General features: G+C 46.1%; 1 protein-coding gene across 2 annotated transcripts in view; it reads right to left on the reverse strand.

Moving 5' to 3' along the window:
- POPDC2 (popeye domain containing 2) overlaps window positions 1-12765 on the reverse strand; it is a 182937-nt gene extending 170172 nt beyond the window's left edge. For both annotated transcript variants that reach the window (XM_053705784.1, XM_053705783.1), the window contains exons 1-2: window positions 12682-12765; window positions 9914-9979 (exon numbers count right to left, since the gene is read on the reverse strand). The gene's annotated coding sequence lies outside the window, so the exon portion shown is untranslated. The remainder of the gene's footprint in view (window positions 1-9913; window positions 9980-12681) is intronic.
- Window positions 12766-13869: the final 1104 nt, after the last annotated feature.

Genomic DNA, 13869 nt, shown 5'->3' on the forward strand with positions numbered 1-13869 from the left:
CCACCCTCATTACCCTGCACCACCCTCATTACCCTGCACTACCCTCATAACCCTGCACCAGCTTCATTACCCTGCACTACCTTCATAACCCTGCACCACCCTCATTACCCTGCATCAGCTTCATTACCCTGCACTACCCTCATTACTCTGCACCAGCTTCATTACCCTGCACTGCCCTCATTACTCTGCACTACCCTCATTACCCTGCACCACCCTTGTTACCCTGCACTACCCTCATTACCCTGCACCACCCTCATTACCCTGCACCATCCTCATTACTTGCACCACCATTGTTACCCTGCACCACCCTCATCACCCTGCACCACGTTGTTTACCCTGCACCACACTCATTACCCTGCACCACCCTCAATACCCTGCACCACCCTCGTTACCCTACACCACCCTCATCACCCTGCACTACCCTTGATTACCTGCACCACCCTCATTACCATGCACCACCCTCAATACCCTGCACCACCCTTGTTACCCTGCACCACCCTCGTTACCCTGCACCACCCTCATTACCTGCACCACCCTCATTACCCTACTCCTCCGTCATTACCCTGCATCACCCTCATTACCCTGCATCACCCTGCTCCTCCCTCATTATCCTGCCCTACCCTAATTACCCTGCACCACTTTCATTACCTGCACTACCCTCATTACCCTGCACCACCTTCATTACCTGCCCTACCCTCATTACCCTGCACCACCTTCATTACCTGCACTACCCTCATTACCCTGCATCACTCTCATTCCCCTGCACCACCCTCATAACTCTGTTCCACCCTCATTACCCTGCATCACTCTCATTACCCTGCACCACCTTCATTCCCCTGCACCACCCTCTTTACCCTGCATCACTCTCATTACCCTACTCTGCATTCATTATCCTGCACCACTAACCTGCTGTACTTTCATATGGTGCTTCAGTTTAGCCTCACACCCAGGTCTGGTAACACACATACTGACCTGCTGTACTTTCATAAGGTGCTTCAGTTCAGCCTCACACCCAGGTCTGGTAACACACATACTAACCTGCTGTACTTTCATATGGTGCTTCAGTTCAGCCTCACACCCAGGTCTGGTAACACACATACTAACCTGCTGTACTTTCATATGGTGCTTCAGCCTCACACCCAGGTCTGGTAACACACATATTAACCTGCTGTACTTTCATATGGTGCTTCAGCCTCACACCCAGGTCTGGTAACACACATATTAACCTGCTGTACTTTCATATGGTGCTTCAGTTCAGCCTCACACCCAGGTCTGGTAACACACATACTAACCTGCTGTACGTTCATATGGTGCTTCAGTTCAGCCTCACACCGAGGTCTGGTAACACACATACTAACCTGCGGTACTTTCATATGGTGCTTCAGCCTTCCACTCAGGTCTGGTAACACACATACTAACCTGCTGTACTTTCATATGGTGCTTCAGTTCAGCCTCACACCCAGGTCTGGTAACACACATACTAACCTGCTGTACTTTCATATGGTGCTTCAGCCTCACACCCAGGTCTGGTAACACACATACTAACCTGCTGTACTTTCATATGGTGCTTCAGCCTTCCACTCAGGTCTGGTAACACACATACTAACCTGCTGTACTTTCATATGGTGCTTCAGTTCAGCCTCACACCCAGGTCTGGTAACACACATACTAACCTGCTGTACTTTCATATGGTGCTTCAGTTCAGCCTCACACCCAGGCCTGGTAACACACATACTGACCTGCTGTACTTTCATATGGTGCTTCAGTTCAGCCTCACACCCAGGTCTGGTAACACACATACTAACCTGCTGTATGCTCATATGGTGCTTCAGTTCAGCCTCACACCCAGGTCTGGTAACACACATACTAACCTGCTGTATGCTCATATGGTGCTTCAGTTCAGCCTCATACCCAGGTCTGGTAACACACATACTAACCTGCTGTACTTTCATATGGTGCTTCAGCCTCACACCCAGGCCTGGTAACACACATACTAACCTGCTGTACTTTCATATGGTGCTTCAGCCTCACACCCAGGTCTGGTAACACACATACTAACCTGCTGTACTTTTATATGGTGCTTAAGCCTCACACCCAGGTCTGGTAACACACATACTGACCTGCTGTACTTTCATATGGTGCTTCAGTTCAGCCTCACACTCAGGTCTGGTAACACACATACTAACCTGCTGTACTTTCATATGGTGCTTCAGCCTCACACCCAGGTCTGGTAACACACATACTAACCTGCTGTACGTTCATCTGGTGATTCAGTTCGGCCTCACACCCAGGTCTGGTGACACACATACTAACCTGTTGTACGTTCATATGGTGCTTCAGTTCAGCCTCATACCCAGGTCTGGTAACACACATACTAACCTGCTGTAATTTAATATGGTGCTTCAGTTCAGCCTCACACCCAGGCCTGGTAACACACATACTAACCTGCTGTACTTGCATATGGTGCTTCAGCCTCACACCCAGGTCTGGTAACACACATACAAACCTGCAGTACTTTCATATGGTGCTTCAGTTCAGCCTCACACCCAGGTCTGGTAACACACATACTGACCTGCTGTACTTTCATATGGTGCTTCAGTTCAGCCTCACACCCAGGTCTGGTAACACACATACTGACCTGCTGTACTTTCATATGGTGCTTCAGTTCAGCCTCACACCCAGGTCTGGTAACACACATACTAACTCGCTGTACGTTCATATGGTGATTCAGTTCAGCCTCACACCCAGGTCTGGTAACACACATACTAACCTGCTGTACGTTCATATGCTGCTTCAGCCTCACATCCACGTCTGGTAACACACATACTAACCTGCTGTACGTTCATATGGTGATTCAGTTCAGCCTCACACCCAGGCCTGGTAACACACATACTAACCTGCTGTACTTTCATATGGTGCTTCAGCCTCACACCCAGGTCTGGTAACACACATACTATCCTGCTCTAAGTTCATATGGTGATTCAGTTCAGCCTCACACCCAGGCCTGGTAACACACATACTAACCTGCTGTACTTTCATATGGTGCTTCAGCCTCACACCCAGGCCTGGTAACACACATACTAACCTGCTGTACTTTCATATTGTGCTTCAGCCTCACAGCCAGTTCTGGTAACACACATACTAACCTGCTGTACTTTCATATTGTGCTTCAGCCTCACAGCCAGTTCTGGTAACACACATACTAACCTGCTGTACTTTCATATTGTGCTTCAGCCTCACAGCCAGTTCTGGTAACACACATACTAACCTGCTGTACGTTCATATGGTACTTCAGCCTCACACCCAGGTCTGGTAACACACATACTAACCTGCGGTACTTTCATATGGTGCTTCATCCTTCCACTCAGGTCTGGTAACACACATACTAACCTGCTGTACTTTCATATGGTGCTTCAGCCTTCCACTCAGGTCTGGTAACACACATACTAACCTGCTGTACTTTCATATGGTGCTTCAGCCTCACAGCCAGTTCTGGTAACACACATACTAACCTGCTGTACGTTCATATGGTGCTTCAGACTCACACCCAGGTCTGGTAACACACATACTAACCTGCTGTACGTTCATATGGTGCTTCAGCCTCACACCCAGTTCTGGTAACACACATACTAACCTGCTGTACGTTCATATGGTGCTTCAGCCTCACACCCAGGTCTGGTAACACACATACTAACCCGCGGTACTTTCATATGGGGCTTCAGCCTTCCACTCAAGTCTGGTAACACACATACTAACCTGCTGTACTTTCATATGGTGCTTCAGCGTTCCACCCAGGTCTGGTAACACACATACTAACCTGCTGTACTTTCATATGGTGCTTCAGCGTTCCACCCAGGTCTGGTAACACACATACTAACCTGCTGTACATTCACATGGTGCTTTAGCCTCACACCCAGGTCTGGTAACACACATACTAACCTGCTGTACATTCATATGGTGCTTCAGCCTCACACCCAGGTCTGGTAACACACATACTATCCTGCTGTACTTTCATATGGTGCTTCAGCCTCATACCCAGGTCTGGTAACACACATACTAACCTGCTGTACTTTCATATGGTGTTTGAGTTCAGCCTCACACCCAGGTCTGGTAACACACATACTAACCTGCTGTACGTTCATATGGTGCTTCTGTTCAGCCTCACACCCAGGTCTGGTAACACACATACTAACCTGCTGTACGTTTATATGGTGCTTCAGTTCAGCCTCACACCCAGGTCTGGTAACACACATACTAACCTGCTGTACTTTCATATGGTGCTTCAGTTCAGCCTCACACCGAGGTCTGGTAACACACATACTAACCTGCTGTACGTTCATATGGTGCTTCAGCCTTCCACCCAGGTCTGGTAACACACATACTAACCTGCGGTACTTTCATATGGTGCTTCAGCCTTCCACTCAGGTCTGGTAACACACATACTAACCTGCTGTACTTTCATATGGTGCTTCAGCCTCACAGCCAGTTCTGGTAACACACATACTAACCTGCTGTACGTTCATATGGTGCTTCAGCCTCACACCCAGGTCTGGTAACACACATACTAACCTGCTGTACGTTCATATGGTGCTTCAGCCTTCCACCCAGGTCTGGTAACACACATACTAACCTGCTGTACGTTCATATGGTGCTTCAGCCTCACACCCAGGTCTGGTAACACACATGCTAACCTGCTGTACGTTCATATGGTGCTTCAGCTTTCCACCCAGGTCTGGTAACACACATACTAACCTGCTGTACATTCATATGGTGCTTCAGCCTCACATCCAGGTCTGGTAACACACATACTAACCTGCTGTACTTTCATATGGTGCTTCAGCCTCACACCCAGGTCTGGTAACACACATACTAACCTGCTGTACGTTCATATGGTGCTTCAGCCTTCCACCCAGGTCTGGTAACACACATACTAACCTGCGGTACTTTCATATGGTGCTTCAGCCTTCCACTCAGGTCTGGTAACACACATACTAACCTGCTGTACTTTCAAATGGTGTTTGAGTTCAGCCTCACACCCAGGTCTGGTAACACACATACTAACCTGCGGTACTTTCATATGGTGCTTCAGCCTTCCACTCAGGTCTGGTAACACACATACTAACCTGCTGTACTTTCAAATGGTGTTTGAGTTCAGCCTCACACCCAGGTCTGGTAACACACATACTAACCTGCTGTACATTCATATGGTGCTTCAGCGTTCCACCCAGGTCTGGTAACACACATACTAACCTGCGGTACTTTCATATGGTGCTTCAGCCTTCCACTCAGGTCTGGTAACACACATACTAACCTGCTGTACTTTCAAATGGTGTTTGAGTTCAGCCTCACACCCAGGTCTGGTAACACACATACTAACCTGCTGTACTTTCATATGGTGCTTCAGCGTTCCACCCAGGTCTGGTAACATACATACTAACCTGCTGTACTTTCATATGGTGCTTCAGTTCAGCCTCACACCCAGGTCTGGTAACACACATACTAACCTGCTGTACTTTCATATGGTGCTTCAGTTCAGCCTCACACCCAGGTCTGGTAACACACATACTAACCTGCTGTACTTTCATATGGTGCTTCAGCCTCACACCCAGGTCTGGTAACACACATATTAACCTGCTGTACTTTCATATGGTGCTTCAGTTCAGCCTCACACCCAGGTCTGGTAACACACATACTAACCTGCTGTACGTTCATATGGTGCTTCAGTTCAGCCTCACACCGAGGTCTGGTAACACACATACTAACCTGCGGTACTTTCATATGGTGCTTCAGCCTTCCACTCAGGTCTGGTAACACACATACTAACCTGCTGTACTTTCATATGGTGCTTCAGTTCAGCCTCACACCCAGGTCTGGTAACACACATACTAACCTGCTGTACTTTCATATGGTGCTTCAGCCTCACACCCAGGTCTGGTAACACACATACTAACCTGCTGTACTTTCATATGGTGCTTCAGCCTTCCACTCAGGTCTGGTAACACACATGCTAACCTGCTGTACTTTCATATGGTGCTTCAGTTCAGCCTCACACCCAGGTCTGGTAGCACACATACTAACCTGCTGTACTTTCATATGGTGCTTCAGTTCAGCCTCACACCCAGGCCTGGTAACACACATACTGACCTGCTGTACTTTCATATGGTGCTTCAGTTCAGCCTCACACCCAGGTCTGGTAACACACATACTAACCTGCTGTATGCTCATATGGTGCTTCAGTTCAGCCTCACACCCAGGTCTGGTAACACACATACTAACCTGCTGTATGTTCATATGGTGCTTCAGTTCAGCCTCATACCCAGGTCTGGTAACACACATACTAACCTGCTGTACGTTCATATGGTGCTTCAGTTCAGCCTCACACCCAGGTCTGGTAACACACATACTAACCTGCTGTACGTTCATATGGTGCTTCAGCCTTCCACCCAGGTCTGGTAACACACATACTAACCTGCGGTACTTTCATATGGTGCTTCAGCCTTCCACTCAGGTCTGGTAACACACATACTAACCTGCTGTACTTTCATATGGTGCTTCAGTTCAGCCTCACACCCAGGTCTGGTAACACACATACTAACCTGCTGTACTTTCACATGGTGCTTCAGCCTCACACCCAGGTCTGCTAACACACATACTAACCTGCTGTACTTTCATATGGTGTTTCAGTTCAGCCTCACACCCAGGTCTGGTAACACACATACTAACCTGCTCTATGCTCATATGGTGCTTCAGTTCAGCCTCACACCCAGGTCTGGTAACACACATACTAACCTGCTCTATGCTCATATGGTGCTTCAGTTCAGCCTCACACCCAGGCCTGGTAACACACATACTGACCTGCTGTACTTTCATATGGTGTTTGAGTTCAGCCTCACACCCAGGTCTGGTAACACACATACTAACCTGCTGTATGCTCATATGGTGCTTCAGTTCAGCCTCACACCCAGGTCTGGTAACATACATACTAACCTGCTGTACTGTCATATGGTGCTTCAGTTCAGCCTCACACCCAGGTCTGGTAACACACATACTAACCTGCTGTACTTTCATATGGTGCTTCAGTTCAGCCTCACACCCAGGTCTGGTAACACACATACTAACCTGCTGTACTTTCATATGGTGCTTCAGCCTCACACCCAGGTCTGGTAACACACATATTAACCTGCTGTACTTTCATATGGTGCTTCAGTTCAGCCTCACACCCAGGTCTGGTAACACACATACTAACCTGCTGTACGTTCATATGGTGCTTCAGTTCAGCCTCACACCGAGGTCTGGTAACACACATACTAACCTGCGGTACTTTCATATGGTGCTTCAGCCTTCCACTCAGGTCTGGTAACACACATACTAACCTGCTGTACTTTCATATGGTGCTTCAGTTCAGCCTCACACCCAGGTCTGGTAACACACATACTAACCTGCTGTACTTTCATATGGTGCTTCAGCCTCACACCCAGGTCTGGTAACACACATACTAACCTGCTGTACTTTCATATGGTGCTTCAGCCTTCCACTCAGGTCTGGTAACACACATGCTAACCTGCTGTACTTTCATATGGTGCTTCAGTTCAGCCTCACACCCAGGTCTGGTAGCACACATACTAACCTGCTGTACTTTCATATGGTGCTTCAGTTCAGCCTCACACCCAGGCCTGGTAACACACATACTGACCTGCTGTACTTTCATATGGTGCTTCAGTTCAGCCTCACACCCAGGTCTGGTAACACACATACTAACCTGCTGTATGCTCATATGGTGCTTCAGTTCAGCCTCACACCCAGGTCTGGTAACACACATACTAACCTGCTGTATGTTCATATGGTGCTTCAGTTCAGCCTCATACCCAGGTCTGGTAACACACATACTAACCTGCTGTACGTTCATATGGTGCTTCAGTTCAGCCTCACACCCAGGTCTGGTAACACACATACTAACCTGCTGTACGTTCATATGGTGCTTCAGCCTTCCACCCAGGTCTGGTAACACACATACTAACCTGCGGTACTTTCATATGGTGCTTCAGCCTTCCACTCAGGTCTGGTAACACACATACTAACCTGCTGTACTTTCATATGGTGCTTCAGTTCAGCCTCACACCCAGGTCTGGTAACACACATACTAACCTGCTGTACTTTCATATGGTGCTTCAGCCTCACACCCAGGTCTGCTAACACACATACTAACCTGCTGTACTTTCATATGGTGTTTCAGTTCAGCCTCACACCCAGGTCTGGTAACACACATACTAACCTGCTCTATGCTCATATGGTGCTTCAGTTCAGCCTCACACCCAGGTCTGGTAACACACATACTAACCTGCTCTATGCTCATATGGTGCTTCAGTTCAGCCTCACACCCAGGCCTGGTAACACACATACTGACCTGCTGTACTTTCATATGGTGTTTGAGTTCAGCCTCACACCCAGGTCTGGTAACACACATACTAACCTGCTGTATGCTCATATGGTGCTTCAGTTCAGCCTCACACCCAGGTCTGCTAACACACATACTAACCTGCTGTACTTTCATATGGTGTTTCAGTTCAGCCTCACACCCAGGTCTGGTAACACACATACTAACCTGCTCTATGCTCATATGGTGCTTCAGTTCAGCCTCACACCCAGGTCTGGTAACACACATACTAACCTGCTCTATGCTCATATGGTGCTTCAGTTCAGCCTCACACCCAGGCCTGGTAACACACATACTGACCTGCTGTACTTTCATATGGTGTTTGAGTTCAGCCTCACACCCAGGTCTGGTAACACACATACTAACCTGCTGTATGCTCATATGGTGCTTCAGTTCAGCCTCACACCCAGGTCTGGTAACACACATACTAACCTGCTGTATGCTCATATGGTGCTTCAGTTCAGCCTCACACCCAGGTCTGGTAACACACATACTAACCTGCTGTACGTTCATATGGTGCTTCAGTTCAGCCTCACACCCAGGTCTGGTAACACACATACTAACCTGCTGTACTTTTATCCGTCACATTCTCTTCCGTTGTACAAACCTTGCTCCTCATTAGACTTGGACTATAAGTTTATACTACACTGCTACTCCTCTCCCCAAGCATAGTTACTTCACAAAACTCATATCATCTATGTCCTCTTGTCCTAAGCACATTTTCTCCATTTATAATACTCCCCAGTGCCCACACTCTCCTTCCATCACCACCTCCCCCTCAGCACATGACTGAAATCGCTTCTATTGGACATGAAATAACCTCCCAACACAGTAATGTCCACTGCTCACAAATCTTTACAAACAGCCAAGTTCAGCTCCTTTGTACCTAATTACAGGTTTACGTCCTCTTATCATCCTCCAATCCCACTAGCTGTTCCTTTGATCCTATTCCCTCACAGTTGCTCCCCTTTACCTACTCTTTCTCCCTTCCTTATATAGATATTAAACCTCTCCCTTACAAATGGCACGTTTTAATTTCTTAAACATTCACTAATAACACATATTCTTAAGAAACCTTAGGTTGATCCAGCTTCCCTCAAACTACCATGCAATCTTTCCCCTTCCTCTTGACTCTGAACTTCTTGAGTACATTTTATATGAACACTTATCACAGTTACTCTCATTGAACTCTCTTCTTGACCTTTTGCAATCTGGCTTTTGCCCCCAACAATCTACTGAGACTGCTATGCCCAAGGTGACCAATGACTTCCAAACTACCTATTCTAAAGGACCCTTCTCTCTGCTAACCCTCTTAGATCTATCTGAAGCATTTGATACTATTGACCCTCTGCTGCTGCTCCAACCCCTCCAATCCTTGGGCATTTGTAACACAGCTCTATCGTGATTATCATCCTACCTTTCTAACTATACCTTCTGTGTATCCTTCTCTACCACATTGTCCTCCCTTTTACCACTCACCGTTGTAGTGTCTCAAAGCTCAATCCAAGATCTTCTTTTTTCAGTCCATAAATGATCTTTTAGCTCCTTAAAGGGACACAAAGCACAATCATTTTCTTTCATGATTCAGACACAGCATACAGTTAAAAAAAAAAAAAAAAAACTTCCAATTTACTTCTGTTATCTAATTTGTTTCATTCTCTTGGTATCTTTTTTTAAAGGCATACAGAAAGAGAAGTGCTCTGCCAGGAACGAACAACAGCTCAATAGCTTGTTTGTTCTGTGTTGATTTACCACCTGGAAGCAGCTTCTTTTAGTCCAATAGTACTTTTCACAGAGAAGAACTTTCCTGAAGTACATCAGACTGATCCTAACCAACAAGGTCAGTCCAGCCCTGAAATACCAGGCAATCCTTCTCTGAACAAGGGACATGGCAACCCCAGACGATAAGTTTGACCTTCTTTGATCCTCATCAGTTAGGGACAGCCATATTCATCTAAGCACATTGGACAAGGAGTCCACATTTGGTTTCCCAATCACCCTTAAGGAGACATCCCCAGGGTCATATAACAAACACATACAGAAAGAGAAGCACTCTGTAGCTAATACGCATCCTTAGTTGTTCGTTCCTAGTATGCATCCTTTTTGAAGGAGCAGCAATGCACTACTAGATGCTAGCTGAACACATAGGGGCCGATTTAGCAAAGTGTGGCGGACATGATACACTGTAGCTTATCGTGCCCGTCAGACATCGCTGAATACCGACAGAATACGCTGTCGGGATTTAACATTGCACAAGCAGTTCTAGTGAACTGCTTGTGAAATGCCACCCCCTGCAGATTCATCGTCGCTAGCAGGGGGTGTCAATCGGCCTGATTGTATAGGATCTGGCGGATTGATGTCTGCAGCCTCAGAGCAGGCGAACCAGTTAAGGAGCAGCAGTCTTAAGACCGCTGCTTTGCGGAAACAGGGGCATCAGGGGGCCATTTGACCCTTGATAAATCGACCCCACAGTGTGAGCCAATGACATGAGGCATATATGTGCAACCACCAATCAGCTGCTAGCTCCCACTAATGCATTGCTGCTACTGAGCCTATCTAGGTAAGCTTTTCCAACAAAGGATACCAAGTAAATTGGAAAAAAAAATTAAATTGTGTGTGCCTGAATCATAAAAGTTTAATTTTGGCTTTACTGTTCCTTTAATCACATCGTTATTATGTGTATGCTGACCATGAAGATGTGAGTGTGAGTGGAGTCATATAAAAGTACAAAGGGTAGAAGTGCTGATGAGATGGACAGAACATGTGTTTTGGGAGTGGTGTACAAAGCTTGAGTAGTGTTAGGTATCAGTAGAAGTCCTGGGAGGCTGTTGTGCACCCCCAGTTATTACTGTAGAACCCCCAAACCTCACAGGTGCCAGCTTCCCTGAATTTGCAGGGCAGTGCATTTTTAAAAAAAGCTTAGTGCTCTACACAGAGCAAAGAGAGGGGTAAAAGCAGGTGAAGGCAGACTACATACCCACGCTTTGTAGACAAATGTCTGCACCCCCAAATCGTATTTTCACAAAAGACAAATTGAAGTAGAAGTCTTTAAAGGGATAGTCAAGTCAAATTATACTTTCATGATTCAAATAGAGCAGCAATGTTAAGCAACTTTCTAATTTACTCCTATTATGACATTTTCTTCGTTCTCTTGCTATCTTTATTGGAATGTAAGCTTAGGAGCCGGCCCATTTTGGCTCAGCACCTGTTCCTTTAAAGGGGCATTTACCATTGTGATGCTGTTACTGTAGTATCTCGTTTTTAACTGTCGCTAATGGGTCTCAGCAGAAGAGATCATCTAACTAGTCTTTAAACTCAGGGAACCCTGGGTTACAGAATGGTGATACCCATGACTTTAAATAAACTAAAAATATGCACTTATTTCTTAAACTAATATAATTTAAAAAAAAAAACATTGGCTAATCTTTGCTTTGAAAACATCTTTATATCTAGCATAAATTTAGCGTTTTATGTCCCTTTAAGGGTCTAATATTATAGATATACAATAAACATACATGGAGAGAGCTAACCTCTCATCATTTGCCATTTTATGTGGACCTATTAGGTCAATTCTCAAATTCTCATTAACTAGATAAAGAATAAGGTGACTAACAAGAATTCTATTCAAACCCAGCACGAGGTACACAAAGAGTTAACTACAGATTGCTATGATATATATTGCCACTATCTAGACATGGATAGTTTACACACCGGCTGTCACAGACAGCTGCAGCAGATTGCTGTGCAATGCTCTGCAGTTCTGGGAGTCAAATAGTTAAATTGAATCCTAGCACCTAATACTTAGTAACATGATGTATTGTTTATTACTGTGGATGTTAATAACTAATCAATTATTAAAAGTAAAGTTTATAGGTTAAGTACAATATAAAATATAGGTAACAAAACGCTAACCTTAGCCCTCCTCACCTACAAAATAACAGGACAATCACCCATGACCCCAGAGCAGCAGACGCGCTCCCAGTACACAGATACTCAGGGATATCTATACACAAGTGCCACTGCCAGCGTCTAGTGCTGGAACCTGAGACCATGTTGTGAGGTTGGTAGGATCACTGTCACTATTTAAGTGAGGGTCACTGTCAACACCTTATACAAGAAAAGCTCACAGTCTCTCCCAAACCACTGTGTTACCCCATAGAAAGACTTGTTCCAGAGTGAAACCAAAGTGGCACATTGCCAGTGCATGCTGTACTGCCCAGGGGGGATTCACCAGGAGGGGCACTTACCTGCAGATGAGAGGCAGTCAGGAGATCCGCTGCCCACTGTTTGCCTGCCCATGCTACCCTTCTGAGTGCAGGCTGCAGTGTGAGTAACGCAGGGTGTGCAGTACAATGGCTTAAAAGCCAGACTGGGTTTATTTACACTGTGTCATTAATAATGTACAAACTGGGAGCCCTCAGAGACAGGCTTATAGCAGAAGTTCTGTAAACTGCACAGTGAGACTCACGAGAATCACTGGGAAAGCTGACTAAAAGCCTTTTTTTTCAGCTTTACCAGTTTATAGAAGAGCTTTAATGAATCAGATTCATCAAAGAGAGAAACCGGTGAAGCTGGAAAGTGAATTGTTACCCACTGAGACCTGAGACAGACAGTAGGAGAGGTGTGTATCAGACAGACAGTAGGAGAAGTGTGTATCAGACAGACAGTAGGAGAGGTGTGTATCAGACAGACAGTAGGAGAGGTGTGTATCAGACAGACAGTAGGAGAGGTGTGTATCAGACAGACAGTAGGAGAGGTGTGTATCAGACAGACAGTAGGAGAGGTGTGTATCAGACAGACAGTAGGAGAGGTGTGTATCAGACAGACAGTAGGAGAGGTGTGTATCAGACAGACAGTAGGAGAGGTGTGTATCACACAGACAGTAGGAGAGGTGTGTATCAGACAGACAGTAGGAGAGGTGTGTATCAGACAGACAGTAGGAGAGGTGTGTATCAGACAGACAGTAGGAGAGGTGTGTATCAGACAGGCAGTAGGAGAGGTGTGTATCAGACAGAGAGTAGGAGAAGTGTGTATCAGACAGAGAGTAGGAGAAGTGTGTATCAGACAGAGAGTAGGAGAGGTGTGTATCAGACAGACAGTAGGAGAGGTGTGTATCAGACAGACAGTAGGAGAGGTGTGTATCAGACAGACAGTAGGAGAGGTGTGTATCAGACAGGCAGTAGGAGAGGTGTGTATCAGACAGAGAGTAGGAGAAGTGTGTATCAGACAGAGAGTAGGAGAAGTGTGTATCAGACAGAGAGTAGGAGAAGTGTGTATCAGACAGACAGTAGGAGAGGTGTGTATCAGACAGACAGTAGGAGAGGTGTGTATCAGACAGACAGTAGGAGAGGTGTGTATCAGACAGACAGTAGGAGAGGTGTGTATCAAGCAGACAGTAGGAGCGGTGTGTATCAGACAGACAGTAGGAGAGGTGT

Source organism: Bombina bombina, chromosome 3 (assembly GCF_027579735.1).
Source record: "Bombina bombina isolate aBomBom1 chromosome 3, aBomBom1.pri, whole genome shotgun sequence".
NCBI lineage: Eukaryota > Metazoa > Chordata > Amphibia > Anura > Bombinatoridae > Bombina > Bombina bombina.